General features: G+C 38.8%; 3 non-coding genes across 3 annotated transcripts in view; all 3 read right to left on the reverse strand.

Annotated features, from left to right (window-relative positions):
- The window catches only part of trnas-aga (transfer RNA serine (anticodon AGA)), an 82-nt gene extending 31 nt beyond the window's left edge, over positions 1–51 (reverse strand). Inside the window, exon 1 of the tRNA in view lies at positions 1–51. This exon is cut by the window's left edge and continues 31 nt beyond it. This is a non-coding gene — a tRNA (tRNA-Ser).
- Positions 52–11,136: 11,085 nt separating this feature from the next.
- On the reverse strand, positions 11,137–11,218 carry trnas-aga (transfer RNA serine (anticodon AGA)). Its single transcript has one exon. It is a non-coding gene; the product is annotated as a tRNA-Ser (tRNA).
- A 122-nt stretch (positions 11,219–11,340) lies between these two features.
- On the reverse strand, positions 11,341–11,413 carry trnak-uuu (transfer RNA lysine (anticodon UUU)). The gene has a single exon. It is a non-coding gene; the product is annotated as a tRNA-Lys (tRNA).
- Between the last annotated feature and the right edge of the window lie 2,143 nt (positions 11,414–13,556).

Below are 13,556 nucleotides of genomic sequence, written 5' to 3' on the forward strand. Positions count from 1 at the left end.
AGACCCCAATGGATTTCTAGTCCATCGCCTTAACCACTCGGCCACGACTACAAGCTGGCTGAAAGGGGCATGTCGTTTGTCGATTGGTGCCTTGCAGCGTCGCTGCCGGAGGCCAGTGTAGATCAGCAAGAACTCAACAACAAAACGTACAGCTCCACAAAAAGAGGCTCGTTCACCCGAACAGGGACTTGAACTCTGGACCCTCAGATTAAAAGTCTGATGCTCTACCGACTGAGCTATCCGGGCTCTTGCTCGAGAAGCGTGCGTGCTGCGTGGGAACGCACAGCAAAATGAATCGTATTGGCGCAGAAAAAAGAGTGTCCTCCAATGACTTGCCGCGCTCTTATCGTTATTGTAAACTTGTGTCAAAGGCGCAGTTGTTTGTAGCAAATAGCAAGCCCGCGGCACTCTAGGTAACAGCCAGCGAGTGTACTGACACCTAGCGATTAGAAAATATACACGCACCATATTCTCTCTGAAGCAAGATTCTTCCCACATAAATAGGAGCATTTCGTTTTCAGTCTTTTCTCTAAGGGTTCGAACCTGAGAGCTTGTGCTTTCAAAGAAGGTCCCGGTTTCAATTCACTCGAACATCCAGAGCACATCAAGGGCACGCGCCGTGCACAAAAAGAGTAGTCTGAAGGACGGGGTGAGGACAGGTGGCGACATGGAGCTCAATTTCAATGGCAGCCAGAAAATCTTGCCGTGACCCGGATTCGAAACGGGGTTGCTGCGGCCACAACGCAGATTACTAACCACTATACGATCACGGCGAGCTACCAGTCTACCTGACGTGTCCTTGAATACAAAGGGGCCTTGTCATCTTTAGCTTGCAGACAAAACTGTTTCTTACCAACATACCGTACCGCTCCACAAAAAGAGGCTCGTTCACCCGAACAGGGACTTGAACTCTGGACCCTCAGATTAAAAGTCTGATGCTCTACCGACTGAGCTATCCGGGCTCTTGCTCGAGAAGCGTGCGTGCTGCGTGGGAACGCACAGCAAAATGAATCGTATTGGCGCAGAAAAAAGAGTGTCCTCCAATGCTTTGCGTTTCCTTCTTCGAAGATTCAGAATGGCCGTCAAAACGTCTGCTATGTAAAAATATATTTGCTAATTAGTGGGAATGCAGCCTAGTAGACTGATGATAACAGTAATTAAAGGAAAATAATGCTAGGAAAAAGAACAAATACTCACTGCTACTTGTCTGGAAAGCCTCTTCACAAGCTTCAATGCTGTTGACTTGCCGCGCTCCTATCGTTATTGTAAACTTGTGTCAAAGGCGCAGTTGTTTGTAGCCAGTGGCGCAAAAAGTGGGTATAGGCTATATGCGGCGCATAGGGGCGCCGCATCATGAGGGCGCCAAAGCGATGGTTAAATTTTTTTTTATTTTTTATAAGTTATATACATTTATATAAAATTTATACAAGTTAAATATAAAAAAAGTTATATTAATTTTAGAGGACTAAGAGGCTAGAGTAGGCGTCGGTGCCCTCATAATATTCCATCATTGAATTTATTTTGACATAGAAGGGTATCGCGAGCGGGCGGGGGCGCGCGCGTGAGCGCTGAGGAGCAGCACAGGAGTGCGTTATCGTTGAAACTCGAAAAAGATGAATGAAGCAAAAAAGCGGTCGGGGGTTAAAAATAGAAAAAGAAGGAGGTTAAAGGAGATGGCATGTCAAGGGATGCGACAGCAGCTAAATAAGTGGATGGTGAAATGCAACAGGTATGTGATGTTTGTGCTTGGAGGAGGCTTGCAAATATTCATGTTAACAGACTAACGTTTGCTAACTCTGGGAATGTAGCAGCCAGAGATAGCTAGTTTAGAATATGCAAAACCGAGGTTGATGAGCTGAAAACTAAAAAATATAAGGTAGTGTTGGGGAAATTTTAATATTCATTGATCCCAAACAGGTATCATAAGAGAAAGAACCTATTCAATGTATAAAAGTAAATGTGTGTACGTGCTTGTGCGTGACGTTTCAGGAACATATGGGACAGGACCTCTGACCTAAGGGACGGTCAGATTGGGCCAGTTTATTTCAGTACCAGTTTGTGTCTTTAAGTAGCAGTAAGGACCTTATCTGAATGGGTGAAAGGTACAGCGGGTGAGGAGGAACCTTGAAAACAGTATAAAGGCTGTCTCATATCTTCCTGTTGTGTGTCACTCTCTTGCACAGCGTAACTTCTGTGTACTAGACTGAACCTATTCTTGCAAGAATAAATACTTTTCTTTTTATTAATTTGACTCTGAGTGTCTCTTACGCAGTGATGATGTTTAACAGAATTTTTGCCACAACAATTTTGGTGTCAGAGTGGGATTCCTTGGAAGTGCCTTCTGGACCTGAGAGCGGACGGTGTTTGGCCACCTGGACTGAGCAGTTCCAGCTCTACCTCGTAAGCTTGAGAGAGAGGGGCCGACCGCTATCGGGTCCGGGAGGGGCTCCACTGGAATCAAAAGAAAGCGAACCCGTGGCAACCAACATATCTCTGGTGAGAGACGTCTAAAATATTTTCTTTTGGGGAAAAGTATTTTGTTTCGGGTATGAAATGTGAGTGAACCATATTGGCTGAGGGCTGTTTCTGTGGTACGTAATCTGAGATTAATTGAGATCTATATATAGATCAAGAGGTTTCAAACAGATACGAGAGGAAATTATCTGAGATTAATTGAGGTCTGTAACAGATCAAGAGATTTCAAACAGATAGGTAACCTGAAAATGAGTTGTTCCGCCACGGAGCAAATTGTTTTTAGGTACTGAGGCTAATTAGGGGGAACCAGAACAGTTTTTGGTAAACCTTAATTAGGAGGGCACTAATAGTGCAACCCGACCGATTTGGGTTAAAAGAAAAAATCGGGTCTGTTGGGGACGCCTAACAGATCAAGAAAACGCGCGTTGAAGAGAAATCCACAGAGAACAGAGAAGCAGCCAATATGGGGAAGTCTCAAGGTAAGCATGCAAATTTTGATACACCGGTTTTTCTATCAAATGAGAAAATTATGGGGGAAAATTTATGTTTTAGATATTGAAAAAACTGAGAAAATACCATGATTTCCCCAGGGAGGGAACACTGAGCACAACTAGACTGAAAGTAGTGCGAGAATCAGTTGAACAGGGCAGTGAGAAACTAAAAAGGTAGTTATGGCTGTGTTCAACATGTGTAAGCAATGTGGACAAACAATGGATTGTTGTCTTAAAGGGGCAGATAAAAAGGAACTGTCGAGAGAAATAAAGTTTTTACTTCTTCATCCAGTAAATGGATGCATGACATTAGATGTCTAGAGAACTTAAATTTATATGATAAGGATTGAAGTTGCAAGCAGCAATAAGGCTGTCTGTGTGAAATAGGGGATTGTTATCAAAACAAGGGAAAGATTGGAAATTCAAGTGTCACTATGACGGGTGAGAGACTTGATGGAAGAAGGAGGTGAAAAAAAAACAAAAAAAAAACAAAAAGGTTGGTGTGTGAGATATGTGTGTGGGGATTGTGCAAACAATCATGTACTGGTTAGATAATGAAGGAACTGGCATGTAGAGTAAAGAAAGAATTAGCATGTAGAACAGAGGATGCAGAAGGAACTGGCATGTAGGGAAAGATGGAAGAAATATAGTAGAAAACTATATGTGATGAAAATAAAATGTCTGACAGAATTTATGGAAGTCAAATTAACTGTTTAAATGGTATGAAAAATGAGTTTCAGAATAAAAATAAGGCATTGAGTATGATTAAGGGGATTAATGTGATATAAAGATAAGGAATGTTTCATTAAGCAAAATGGGGAAAAGTTCTATATTTTAATGGTAAAATAATGATTGAAATTAGGTTTAGTTTTAGTTTGATAACCATTGTGTTTTGAACCTAGGGTCCAGAAACAGGGTTTGCTTATTCACCTCGGTTTCCGGATGTTATATAAAAGTACTTGTTCTGTAATTAGGGTTGTTGATGATAATACCAAATTAGTAAAATGTAAAGACAACTTTGACAAAAAATTCTGGAAATCAATAATGTATAATGGTGGATATTTGTTGATATTAAGTCATTGAAGCAAAAGATATTGTCTGTTTTATAAATGAAATTATGGGTCAGGATAATTTCCTTGGACAAGTATGACTAAAGTTAAACGAAAACTTTGTGAAAACAACTTAGAATATTTTGAGCATTTCGATGCAGCTTATTAAAATTAATGTGCGGCCAATGATAATGATGAAGATTATGATTTGGCTATTGTGATTAAATCCGCCACTGGTGGACTGTAAAAGAATACAGAGAACTGCTTAATCAGTGGCTCTGTTTACATTCCTGAATGGGACACACACTGCTTCAAGGGTGTGCAGTAAGTTGGAGCCGTTTGCAAGCTCACAGTGATCAAACTATAGTCAAGGACAGGTGTCTGATGCTGTAGTTGAGGCTGACACATGAACCCACTAGATGACAGAGAGTGTCTTGATTGTGGTCAGCAGGACAATTTAACACGTAACTGTAAATGCCCACCGAGAAGGTGTAAAAAAACAAAGTGTAATATAGTGACACATTTCTGGTAATAATGTGGGTTTGAAAGTAGATCAGTGTTTATATAACGATATTAAAGTTTTCGCCTGAGAAAGAGTAAGAGATAAAAACAAGGTCAAGAGATTGAAGTATTAAAGTGAATCCTTTTAAAGAAAAGATCTATAATAGTAATTTTTAAAAGTGAATTGATGAATACAGGTTGATGTAAAATTAATGACTCCAACAAATGTGAGTAGCAAAATATATCAAAGTAACTAACAGGATGATTTTGTTGTAATTAAACATTTAAAAAAGGATTTTAGAGTATATAGAGAGACTAATCTCACAGATGATTTACAATAACTGCAAAAGTATCACAAGCAGAGAGTGCTTGCCTCGTCAAAAAGTAAATCCTAATTGAGATTGAGAAATGTGAAACGTTATTGAGAACTAGAATAATTATTTTTATGTAAGAACAAATAAGCAGAAGTAGTAGGCTACCGAATTAACAGTTGCTAAATGTAAAATGTGTTGAAAGGCATCTGATTAAACAAACAGCTTGAAAAGTTGACCATGAAAGAGCTAGAAGCTGATGTTTTGCTTTCAAAAGATAAGTCTGCTATTGGCTGTAATGAAACAGTTCGCTTATCTAAATCTGATGTGTGCTGTGGCTGAAAGTGCCAGTGCGACAGAGACTCAATCTGAGTGGAAATTTGTAATGTCTAGATTCCCTGACGTGGGCAAAAGACAACTGTAAAACTATGTTTATTTGAAAACACATGTAATTTCTGGCAAAGATGCCTTAAGCTGGGCTAGAGTTAAAATATGGTAGATAAAGTCTGATGTTAAAAGTTTTATGAAAATGCAGTGTACCTCAGAGTCTCTCTCTGATTCAATGTCAGCTAAAAGCTGTTATCTGAGCCTGTGTCATAAGTAAAGCACAGTGTTTAAGTTGAAAATCATAGACATGGAGAGGTTAAAAGAAATCATTGCCGTTCAGAGGGCAATTTGTATTTGTAAATGGATTTAAGTAAAACTGAATGACTTTAAAGAAGTCTTTAAAATAATAATACAGACCTTAAACGATAGAGGTGACATTTTGATTAGCGTATTTTAGGACCAGTAACAACTTTGTCTCATTTAGTCTCCACCATTCAGGACCGATGGCTCCGGCTACAGATGAAGTACACTGAATGTACGGCTGTGATCTAAATTCACTGAGTATAGTCTAAGTAGCTAGGTTGCTGCTTTTAAGATAGTTAATGGATTTAAGTGATTAAATACTGTTGTTATTAACCTGTCTCCCTGTGAACACTATTAGGCAATCGGAATGGCTCTGGTGACTCTTGAACGTGCCTTTCCTAAGCTCCAGAAAACAGCTGAGTTCTGTTGAAGAAAACTGATTGTATTGGGAAAGAGCGGTCACCAGTGTGTACGAGTGGCTACTCAATGATGGGATGATCTTCCTGGCCAGGGGACAGCCCAACGCAGGGGGTCACGAAACATTGGGCAACTCCGGATGGAGGTTGTTATTTGTGAGAAAGGTATGAGAGTTGAGCGCTGATTACTGGAGGCCACCGGGGTCAGCAGAGCATTGAGAGGTGAGATGGGCTGTGAGGTTAAAATTAACTTTACGGCAGTCTGACCCAGAAATGTGAGTTCCTCTATACCACTCACCAGAAACCGCATTGATTGTATGGCTTGTTTTTCATTGTGACAAGTGTCTGCAACTATGCCAGGGGACGACACCCTGAAGAGAAGAAAATTAAAGATAAATGATTAGCGGGAGTGGACTTTCAAAAGCCAGCTGATTCCATGAGGTGATTGCCATTATTTGCTGCGGAGACAGTAACAAAACTTAATTATATGAGGGACATGATGTTGGTTGCCATATGGGCAAGTAAAATGTATAGAAGAGTTAATTTTGAGCTAATATGTTTATAACATAGTTTTAACTCCTGAAGGTCGTTAGGCATGGTGGTGGCTAAAGATGAAGACAGGCTTTTGTAGATTTGAGAAAAGTCTGGATAATAAAGCTGAATGGTAAAAGGTTAATGTAATACATTTAATATTACATTTTGTCTAAATTACAGTCTTAGGAGGCTGTTGAAAAGATTATTTGTTTATAGTGAGAGAGGCTGCTTGAGTGGAGGAAGGGATGGTAACTGTGTCTGTCTTTTTGTTATCGGCCTGCTAAAGAACAAAATAGTGATAATGAACCAAAACAACCCAGCTGACTTTTCTAAGAAATTGATCATGAACAGACATGCTTTGTAACTGGTTAAGAGACCATGTAAAATTAGGTAAAAGCTACAGTAAAATGTGAAGTTTAAAATCTTAATTAAAATTTAAATCTTTTTAGAGATGATATAATGAAAAGCGAACATTAAAAATGAACAGTTAAAATATGTGTCTAATATGAGTGTGTGTGATGGTGACTGCACTCTATGTCTTGTATGTGTTAGTTTGGGGTACGAATACTGTGTCTGAATAGTGTGTATATTGTGTCATTAACCTCTGGAATGAGGGTTTTATCATTACAGATGGGTTAAGGCAAATGACAAGTTTTAAGGAAGCTAATAGTTTTGAGTCAATCTGATGACAAGATGATGCAGAAAATGGGACGAGCTTTAAATGGATTAGTTATCCAGCTCTGTCTGCTACTGGTAATTATGAATCAATCTATGGATTAAAAGCATTTATGTAAATTGGATTTGTGAAGTTGTAGAGAGATGTCCATCATGGGTTGAGATAAACTAAAATGTTATAGATTTGCAGGCAATAACAAAGTGACATATTGGCTAAGTCAATATCAAATTATCCAGAGAGTCCTACACATTTATGAATATTGTGAACAAAAGGGGGAAAATGTTGTTTGACTGACATTGACCAAGTCTGTACAGCACGACCTGACCTGACAGAAACAATTGAAACAGAATTTTCAGAAACAATGTTTGTAGATGACGGGATTAAGAGACCAAACAACAGGCCTGAAAAGCAGGATACACTGTAAGACTGAGGGCCGTTGCCCTCCAAATTCTCTGATAAGAAGATGTGTTTGTGGCTTTAAGTCATATTTTTGTTTCAGAGGCAGAGAAAGATGTCTGGAGGAATTTTGGCTTTGGGACAACGTTTGGGTTAGTGTTGATGGCAAACTTTATCCAAACACCATTATGTTAGATTGATGCACGAGATGATTCATGCATCAAAAGGGGGGATGGTAACAATTTTGATAACAATTGACAAAATTTGGTTTATTAAGGGACGGTATATGTTGGGAGTACAAGGGGCTTAATAGGGTAAAAGCCTGGCAAGAAGCCATTCTTCTCCCTAACAAAATTGCTGTCTGTAAGTGTGCCGCACACGCTGATAACAAAATTGCAGGACTGTTTCAACAGGAGACGCCAGGGCAGATGCAGCAGCGAAGGCCGTGGCAGCACAGCAGACAAAAGAAACTACGTGTACTTTACTATCTGAAAATAACCTCGACATTTGTTTTTCTTTACAGAGCATGCAGACTTTTGATGCAGGGCAGAATGTGCCCAATAAAATAATGGTTATGGATGAATTTGACTAACTATCCTGGCCTAGATTGTTATTGTGGCAGAAAGAAACAAGGCCACACCTGCGCAGCGCATAACTTAAGATTTTCCTTTTGCAGAATGTCAGGAAGGATTGCAGAAAACAGAACTAATTCTGTTCCAAATGTATAAATATTGTGTTGTGGACATGAGCAAAGTGGGTTGAGTGTTTTTCAGGGTAAAAGGACCCCGAGTGCTATTAAGTGAGCAAGAAATTATCCGGAGATAATGTTTCAGGTTGTTGATTCCACAGATCACACCAAAGGGGACGAGCGGCAAGACAAGCGGTCACTAACAAAACTTAAGGTCTCCATTCACAGGTGAAAGCAGGCAAGAAATGGTTCACTCCAGTAGGGGTACATCGTGATCTAAGGGGCAAATCTGGTAATGATCAGAAAACGGTTGGAGAGTGGGACACCTGGGTCCAAGTCTCTCACCTTAGACTACACAGACAGGCCTCAACAATCAAATATGAGGACAACGTGAGGGGTCAAAGGCTTGTGCTAGTAACAGCCTCCCTCACCGGCGAGGGAAAGACTACGGCAACGACTCGCAAAGAGTCACCCTGGTGAAGACGGAATGTCCATGGGGCAAACGAGATGAACAACACACCCGGAGGAAGATGCACGAACTAATGGTTTGAGTTTAGCAAAAGAATCTGTTTTTGTGATGATTTTGATGATTTTATTTGATTGAATCAAAATAGGGCTTAGATCAAATGATTTGATTGGTTAAGGATTCATTAGAAAATATTTCAGGTAAATTATAGGGATTATTATTGAAGAAACTTGATTAGGCTTTCCATTAAGGGTAAGAAAGGCCGATCATGGGAGAATATGTATGGTAATAAGCTAAAAGATGGTCCGTAATGGAAATATTAGAGTTAATTTTGAACAACTACATTGGTTAAAAGAATGGATAAAAAATATAAAACCTTTTCAGGATAGATTTTATTAAATATGGTGTTAAAAGTTAAGAAAATATGGTTAGGAAAATGGAGGCGATGTATGGAAATGGGCGTGGACTGATGGTAAATGGATACGATTGGTTAATCTTTGGGGGGTTGGGGGTACTGTACTACCAATTTCAGCGACAGGATTATCAATATTGTTATGTTTACCATGCATTATAATGTGTCTCCAGCTCAGTACAGAGACTGGTTAAAGCTGGGAGTCTGTTCAATTGGATGAACAAAATATGATGATGCAAGTAGTGGGAGCTACTGTGACATGTGTTAAATTGTATGGTTTCCTTTTCTTTTTCTTTCTTTCTATGAATGTTTTTGATATGAACAGAAGGTTAAAAGCTGTGGTTATCCGCTATGTGATGACGTACAAGGAGAGGGGTCGAAATGAGGGATTTTATTCTACTTTTATTTCTTTGTATTTCAAGATTTGTAATGGTAACCAGAGATGAAGAGTATAAGTGATGATATGACTTAAAATTTGATCTATTATTTTTATTATTATGATTGGGTAATCTGAATGATAAAAAGGGGGAATTGTTGTGGAAATTTTAATATTCATTGATCCCAAACAGGTATCATAAGAGAAAGAAAAGAACTTTTCTTTTTATTAATTTGACTCTGAGTGTCTCTTACGCAGTGATGATGTTTAACAGAATTTTTGCCACAACAGTAGCATGTACAATAAATGACAAGAATCTGGAAAACAACTAATGCAATATCTCTGGTTTACCATGGAATCATGCGTAGATTTGCTACCAAGCTTGGAGGCTTGCAAATATTAATGTTAACAGCAAGTGTTTGCTAACTTAATGCAAAATAATATTGCTGATATCTACATTTAGATTTTGGTTAAACCTTATGGTACCAATCCCATGCATGACATATCTCAATTTTATTAAAGTAAAATAACAACTGGAAAATATAAGGTAGCATGCACAATAAATGACTAGAAGCTGGAAAACATGACTTATGCAATAAGGCTGGTTTATCATGGAAACAAATAGATTTTGTTTTACCATTCATGTATGTTCATGTTAGCTGTGCTATCAGACATACAAGCTATAGTTACATCTGCTGGGTGACATGGAAGCTGTATTTAGGGTCACATCTCTCTCTCTCTTTAAAGATCTGTGCTATATAATATGTATGATCAAGTGGCAAACAGCAACGAGGCTTTTGTTGACCACTTGGACAAAATCTGTTTCTGTTTTTTTTTTTTTTGTTCACTGACATAATTTATGTCATCATTGTTGTCATTGTCACAAGTAGAGGGATTTGCAAAGAAAAAAAGAACATTTTCTGGGATAAGGAAGATTTGATGGATGATCATTTTGATACAAATGACAGCTACACACAATATGATTATATATATATATATATATATATATATATATATATATGATATGTGTGTGTATATTGGGGGGGGCGCCAAAATTGTTGCTGCATACCCCTCTAACACTGGGTAGTTGCGCCCCTGTTTGTAGCAAATAGCAAGCCCGCGGCACTCTAGGTAACAGCCAGCGAGTGTACTGACACCTAGCGATTAGAAAATATACACGCACCATATTCTCTCTGAAGCAAGATTCTTCCGAAATAAATAGGAGCGTTTCGTTTTCAATCTTTTCTCTAAGGGTTCGAACCTGAGAGCTTGTGCTTTCAAAGAAGGTCCCAGTTTCAATTCACTCGAACATCCAGAGCACATCAAGGGCACGCGCCGTGCACAAAAAGAGAAGTCTGAAGGACGGGGTGAGGAGAGGTGGTGACATGGAGCTCAATTTCAATGGCACCCAGAAAATCTTGCCGTGACCCGGATTCGAACCTGGGTTGCTGCGGCCACAACGCAGAGTACTAACCACTATACGATCACGGCGAGCTACCAGTCTACCTGACGTGTCCTTGAATACAAAGGGGCCTTGTCATCTTTAGCTTGCAGACAAAACTGTTTCTTACCGACATAACTCTTTTCAAGGGTAATCCTGTAACAGTGACTCTGGAGAAGAAGTCACTGAAAAGAAAAGGATTCTGTTTTTCCTTTTATAAAGTTTAAGCTAGGCCTCCAGAAGTTTACACACTAAAGCAGGCTCATGCTGTCAACGTAGTCGGCAGGATTCGAAACTGCGCGGGGAGACCCCAATGGATTTCTAGTCCATCGCCTTAACCACTCGGCCACGATTACAAGCTGGCTGAAAGGGGCATGTCGTTTGTGGATTGGTGCCTTGCAGCGTCGCTGCCGGAGGCCAGTGTAGATCAGCAAGAACTCAACAACAAAACGTACCGCTCCACAAAAAGACGCTCGTTCGCCCGAACAGGGACTTGAACCCTGGACCCTCAGAATAAAAGTCTGATGCTCTACCGACTGAGCTATCCGGGCTCTTGCTCGAGAAGTGTGCGTGCTGTATCGGAACGCACAGCAAAATGAATCGTATTGGCGCAGAAAAAAGAGTGTCCTCCAATGCTTTGCGTTTCCTTCTTCGAAGATTCAGAATGGCCGTCAAAACGTCTGCTATGTCAAAATATATTTGCAAATTAGTGGGAATGCAGCCTATTAGACTGATGATAATAGTAATTAAAGGAAAATAATGCTAGGAAAAAGAACAAAAACTCACTGCTACTTGTCTGGAAAGCCTCTTCACACGCTTCAATGCTGTTGACTTGCCGCGCTCTTATCGTTATTGTAAACTTGTGTCAAAGGCGCAGTTGTTCGTAGCAAATAGCAAGCCCGCGGCACTCTAGGTAACAGCCAGCGAGTGTACTGACACCTAGCGATTAGAAAATATACACGCACCATATTCTCTCTGAAGCAAGATTCTTCCCACATAAATAGGAGCATTTCGTTTTCAGTCTTTTCTCTAAGGGTTCGAACCTGAAAGCTCGTGCTTTCAAAGAAGGTCCCAGTTTCAATTCACTCGAACATCCAGAGCACATCAAGGGCACGCGCCGTGCACAAAAAGAGTAGTCTGAAGGACGGGGTGAGGACAGGTGGCGACATGGAGCTCAATTTCAATGGCACCCAGAAAATCTGGGGCAAGAAGGAAAAAAAACGCCAAAGAGGGGGGGAAAGAAGGGGGAAAAGGCGCCAAAGTCATGGGTTCGAGTCCCAGGGAAAGCAAGAACTGATAATGTAAAATGTGTTCCTTGAAATGCTATTTAAGTTGCTTTGGATAAAAGTGTCTGTCAAATGTGTGAATGTACGTGTAAAAATGTAAAAAATTAAAAATAAATGATAGAAAAGTCAATATTTAGACCTATTTTACACATTTAGACGCATTTTAGACCTATTTTACCCAATTAAAAAACAATTTGCAAGAATAAAATGTACAACATACTTTGCACAAACATAGTTTATTCCAAAAGCTCGAATGTAACGCACGTTATATGTAATAAAAAAATAAAAAAATATATACAAGTACAAATATATGTAAATACGATTATTTATTATACAATCACTACCACAAAGTCTCAAATCCAACATTTACAATAGAAGGAATATATATATATATATATATATATATATATATATATATATATATAATTAAAATGGTTTCATATATAATAAACACTACCACAAATTTGGTTTCATAATAATAATATATACATTACATATAATAATAATAATAATATATACACATTCACAAATAAAAGCTCAAATCTATATAACTTTATAATAAATACAAATTTAAATAGCTACATGTAATGATAATAAAAACGTAGTACAATTACAAATAGTTTGATAAATGAATAATAATATATATATAATTAGTATTTTTGGTAGTTTTATAATAATAATAATATTAATAATAATTAGCCATTTAGATACACATACACACTCACACAATTGCAATGGCTAGATATAATAATAGTAATAATATAACTTCAACAAATAGTTTAATAAAAATGTAGAAAAAATTGTTATATATAAAATATATATACATAAACATATTTTTAAGAGCTTTCCTTCAAATGTACTTAATGCACTAACGTAAAATTTAAAGTTTTATAAAATTATATAAAATTTTCTAAAATTAAAATTATCACAATTATAAAAAATAAAAAATTAAATATAATTGTGAATGAAAGACAAAATAAATCCTAAAGAGACTCTTTCCACTCTGCAATGGTCTGGCCAGCTGCTGGACAGTACCACTTTCCTCTAACCTGGGAATGGCCAGTGAGTTTACTTTTTGATTGGCCACATATTTTACACTCATAATGGTAATGTTCCTTTGTGTGACGCTTCTTTGGTGGCTCCCCTCTTGCCACACGCTCTTGATCCTCAAGTGCTGCCTTGTGCTGTCTCCATGCACGCTGTCGGTTCTGAGGAGGTGGTGGAACTGATGGCTGTTGGCCTGGTGGAAAAGACGACCAACCCTGAGAGTGCGATGGTGGAACCGATGGCTGTTGGCACAGCTGAAGAGAAGACCAACCCTGAGAGTGCGATGGTGGAACCGATGGCTGTTGGCACGGCTGAAGAGAAGACCAACCCTGAGAGTGCGATGGTGGAACCGATGGCTGTT

The sequence above is a fragment of the Siphateles boraxobius genome, unplaced genomic scaffold, assembly GCF_051911475.1.
Source record: "Siphateles boraxobius isolate OS27281-9 unplaced genomic scaffold, OSU_SipBor_1 6, whole genome shotgun sequence".
In the NCBI taxonomy this organism is placed as follows: domain Eukaryota; kingdom Metazoa; phylum Chordata; class Actinopteri; order Cypriniformes; family Leuciscidae; genus Siphateles; species Siphateles boraxobius.